Raw genomic sequence first — 5000 nt, 5'->3', positions numbered from 1 at the left:
GAGATAGAGAAAGATAGATAGATAGATAGAGAGAGAGAGAGAGAGAGAGAGAGAGAGAGAGAGAAATAGAAAGAGAAAGAGAAATAGAAAGAAAAAGAGAAAGAGAAAGAGAGAAAGATCGAAAGAGAAAGAGAAAGAAAGAAAGAGAAAGAGAAAAAGAAAGATAAAAAAAATAGAGATAAACTGAAGAAGAAGACGAAGTAAAAGAAAGAAAAAAAGGCGAAAAAAATATGATAAGAGCTGGAAGATGCCACGGAGTAAACAATGCGCTTCCTTCCCTTTGGGCGATCGGGTGGCGGACGCAGCAACGAAGCGTAATAAAATCTTCTCAAACTTTATGCCACACTATCTCAAGTTCTCAAACTCAGTGCGGATGTTTGGCTAGTTTTATCATATTTTTATATATCCTTTTTTTTTTAGAGAGAGAGAGAGAGAGATATGAGAATGATGATTTCCTCTAATTTTATGGTGCATCTAGAACCAATTGATGGAGATATATATACGGAAAAACGGATAACGCCCACGAAGGCTAGATAATCTGGCGACGGGTAAGGAAGGGGTCGCCAGTGCTTATATCTTCGCATATGAAGAGAGAGAGAGAGAAAGCAATACAACAAAAACAATTCCGAGTTTTGTTTGTTTGTGGAGAAACGGAATATGATGAGAGAGGGTTTCACTATCAATCTCCCGTCCCCTCTGCCACCGCTTTCACTTTCTCATTAGTAGAAACACAGGGGGTCCCAGGAAGTGAGAGTACCCTGATCGCGGTCAAAGGAGGTGGATTTTGTTCAGCTTGTTCTTCCGTGACGTCATGGTTTACCTCTTTCAGCCTGTTTGTTCACTCGTCTTCTTCAGTGACGTCACGGTTTACCTCTTTCAGCCTGTTTGTTCACTCGTCTTCTTCAGTGACGTCACGGTTTACCTCTTTCAGCCTGTTTGTTCACTCGTCTTCTTCCGTGACGTCACGGTTTACCTCTTTCAGCCTGTTTGTTCACTCGTCTTCTTCAGTGACGTCACGGTTTACCTCTTTCAGCCTGTTCACTCGTCTTCTTCAGTGACGTCACGGTTTACCTCTTTCAGCCTGCTCACTCGTCTTCTTCAGTGACGTCACGGTTTACCTCTTTCAGCCTGTTTGTTCACTCGTCTTCTTCAGTGACGTCACGGTTTACCTCTTTCAGCCTGTTTGTTCACTCGTCTTCTTCAGTGACGTCACGGTTTACCTCTTTCAGCCTGTTTGTTCACTCGTCTTCTTCCGTGACGTCATGGTTTACCTCTTTCAGCCTGTTCACTCGTCTTCTTCAGTGACGTCACGGTTTACCTCTTTCAGCCTGCTCACTCGTCTTCTTCAGTGACGTCACGGTTTACCTCTTTCAGCCTGTTTGTTCACTCGTCTTCTTCAGTGACGTCACGGTTTACCTCTTTCAGCCTGTTTGTTCACTCGTCTTCTTCAGTGACGTCACGGTTTACCTCTTTCAGCCTGTTTGTTCACTCGTCTTCTTCAGTGACGTCACGGTTTACCTCTTTCAGCTTGTTTACTCGTCTTCTTCAGTGACGTCACGGTTTACCTCTTTCAGCCTGCTCACTCGTCTTCTTCCGTGACGTCACGGTTTACCTCTTTCAGCCTGTTTGTTCACTCGTCTTCTTCAGTGACGTCACGGTTTACCTCTTTCAGCCTGTTCACTCGTCTTCTTCAGTGACGTCACGGTTTACCTCTTTCAGCCTGTTTGTTCACTCGTCTTCTTCCGTGACGTCACGGTTTACCTCTTTCAGCCTGTTTGTTCACTCGTCTTCTTCAGTGACGTCACGGTTTACCTCTTTCAGCCTGTTTGTTCACTCGTCTTCTTCAGTGACGTCACGGTTTACCTCTTTCAGCCTGTTTGTTCACTCGTCTTCTTCAGTGACGTCACGGTTTACCTCTTTCAGCCTGTTTGTTCACTCGTCTTCTTCAGTGACGTCACGGTTTACCTCTTTCAGCCTGTTCACTCGTCTTCTTCAGTGACGTCACGGTTTACCTCTTTCAGCCTGTTTGTTCACTCGTCTTCTTCAGTGACGTCACGGTTTACCTCTTTCAGCCTGTTTGTTCACTCGTCTTCTTCAGTGACGTCACGGTTTACCTCTTTCAGCCTGCTCACTCGTCTTCTTCAGTGACGTCACGGTTTACCTCTTTCAGCCTGTTTGTTCACTCGTCTTCTTCAGTGACGTCACGGTTTACCTCTTTCAGCCTGTTTGTTCACTCGTCTTCTTCAGTGACGTCACGGTTTACCTCTTTCAGCCTGTTTGTTCACTCGTCTTCTTTCGTGACGTCACGGTTTACCTCTTTCAGCCTGTTCACTCGTCTTCTTCAGTGACGTCACGGTTTACCTCTTTCAGCCTGTTCACTCGTCTTCTTCAGTGACGTCACGGTTTACCTCTTTCAGCCTGTTCACTCGTCTTCTTCAGTGACGTCATGGTTTACCTCTTTCAGCCTGTTTGTTTACTCGTCTTCTTTCGTGACGTCACGGTTTACCTCTTTCAGCCTGCTCACTCGTCTTCTTCAGTGACGTCACGGTTTACCTCTTTCAGCTTGTTCACTCGTCTTCTTCAGTGACGTCACGGTTTACCTCTTTCAGCCTGTTTGTTCACTCGTCTTCTTCAGTGACGTCACGGTTTACCTCTTTCAGCCTGTTTACTCGTCTTCTTCAGTGACGTCACGGTTTACCTCTTTCAGCCTGTTTGTTCACTCGTCTTCTTTCGTGACGTCATGGTTTCCTTCAGCCTGTTTGTTCACTCGTCTTCTTCAGTGACGTCACGGTTTACCTCTTTCAGCCTGTTTGTTCACTCGTCTTCTTTCGTGACGTCACGGTTTACCTCTTTCAGCCTGTTTGTTCACTCGTCTTCTTCAGTGACGTCACGGTTTACCTCTTTCAGCCTGTTTGTTCACTCGTCTTCTTCAGTGACGTCACGGTTTACCTCTTTCAGCCTGTTTGTTCACTCGTCTTCTTTCGTGACGTCACGGTTTACCTCTTTCAGCCTGTTCACTCGTCTTCTTCCGTGACGTCACGGTTTACCTCTTTCAGCCTGTTTGTTCACTCGTCTTCTTCAGTGACGTCACGGTTTACCTCTTTCAGCCTGTTCACTCGTCTTCTTCAGTGACGTCATGGTTTACCTCTTTCAGCTTGTTCACTCGTCTTCTTCAGTGACGTCACGGTTTACCTCTTTCAGCTTGTTTACTCGTCTTCTTCAGTGATGTCACGGTTTACCTCTTTCAGCTTGTTTACTCGTCTTCTTCAGTGACGTCACGGTTTACCTCTTTCAGCCTGTTTGTTCACTCGTCTTCTTCAGTGACGTCACGGTTTACCTCTTTCAGCCTGTTTGTTCACTCTTCTTTTTCTGTGACGTCACGGTTTTCCTCTTTCAGCCTGTTTGTTTACTCGTCTTCTTCAGTGACGTCACGGTTTTCCTCTTTCAGCCTGTTTGTTCACTCGTCTTCTTACGTGACGTCACGGTTTACCTCTTTCAGCCTGTTTGTTCACTCGTCTTCTTACGTGACGTCACGGTTTACCTCTTTCAGCCTGTTTGTTCACTCGTCTTCTTCAGTGACGTCACGGTTTACCTCTTTCAGCCTGTTTGTTCACTCGTCTTCTTCAGTGACGTCACGGTTTACCTCTTTCAGCCTGTTTGTTCACTCGTCTTCTTCAGTGACGTCACGGTTTTCCTCTTTCAGCCTGTTTGTTCACTCGTCTTCTTCCGTGACGTCACGGTTTACCTCTTTCAGCCTGTTTGTTCACTCTTCTTTTTCTGTGACGTCACGGTTTTCCTCTTTCAGCCTGTTTGTTTACTCGTCTTCTTCAGTGACGTCACGGTTTTCCTCTTTCAGCCTGTTTGTTCACTCGTCTTCTTCAGTGACGTCACGGTTTACCTCTTTCAGCCTGTTTGTTCACTCGTCTTCTTCAGTGACGTCACGGTTTACCTCTTTCAGCCTGTTTGTTCACTCGTCTTCTTCAGTGACGTCACGGTTTTCCTCTTTCAGCCTGTTTGTTCACTCGTCTTCTTCAGTGACGTCACGGTTTTCCTCTTTCAGCCTGTTTGTTCACTCGTCTTCTTCAGTGACGTCACGGTTTTCCTCTTTCAGCCTGTTTGTTCACTCGTCTTCTTCAGTGACGTCACGGTTTTCCTCTTTCAGCCTGTTTGTTCACTCGACTTCTTCAGTGACGTCACGGTTTACCTCTTTCAGCCTGTTTGGTGTTTGTTCACTCGTCTTCTTCAGTGACGTCACGGTTTTCCTCTTTCAGCCTGTTTGTTCACTCGTCTTCTTCAGTGACGTCACGGTTTACCTCTTTCAGCCTGTTTGTTCACTCGTCTTCTTTCGTGACGTCACGGTTTACCTCTTTCAGCCTGTTTGTTCACTCGTCTTCTTCAGTGACGTCACGGTTTACCTCTTTCAGCCTGTTTGTTCACTCGTCTTCTTCAGTGACGTCACGGTTTTCCTCTTTCAGCCTGTTTGTTCACTCGTCTTCTTCAGTGACGTCACGGTTTACCTCTTTCAGCCTGTTTGTTCACTCGTCTTCTTCAGTGACGTCACGGTTTTCCTCTTTCAGCCTGTTTGTTCACTCGTCTTCTTCAGTGACGTCACGGTTTTCCTCTTTCAGCCTGTTTGTTCACTCGACTTCTTCAGTGACGTCACGGTTTTCCTCTTTCAGCCTGTTTGTTCACTCGTCTTCTTCAGTGACGTCACGGTTTTCCTCTTTCAGCCTGTTTGTTTACTCGTCTTCTTCCGTGACGTCACGGTTTTCCTCTTTCAGCCTGTTTGTTCACTCGTCTTCTTTTGTGACGTCACGGTTTACCTCTTTCAGCCTGCTCACTCGTCTTTTTCAGTGACGTCATGGTTTACCTCTTTCAGCCTGTTCACTCGTCCTGAAACTCTCGTCCCCCCCCTTCCCCCACATCCGTATGGAAAAAAGAAAAAAAAAGTTTAAAATATGGTGTTTTGCTTCGGATATCTTTTGGTAACATAACATTTG

General features: G+C 45.8%; 1 protein-coding gene across 1 annotated transcript in view; it reads right to left on the bottom strand.

Moving 5' to 3' along the window:
- The window catches only part of LOC122251972 (adenylate cyclase type 5), a gene marked incomplete in the record, with an annotated part of 631004 nt that overhangs the window by 29654 nt on the left and 596350 nt on the right, over window positions 1-5000 (bottom strand).

Source organism: Penaeus japonicus, unplaced genomic scaffold, assembly GCF_977035675.1.
Source record: "Penaeus japonicus unplaced genomic scaffold, GWHDUDI00000001_assembly GWHDUDI00000001, whole genome shotgun sequence".
In the NCBI taxonomy this organism is placed as follows: domain Eukaryota; kingdom Metazoa; phylum Arthropoda; class Malacostraca; order Decapoda; family Penaeidae; genus Penaeus; species Penaeus japonicus.
Note: the sequence above shows the minus strand (reverse complement) of the source record. Positions and strands in the feature narration are given on the sequence as shown.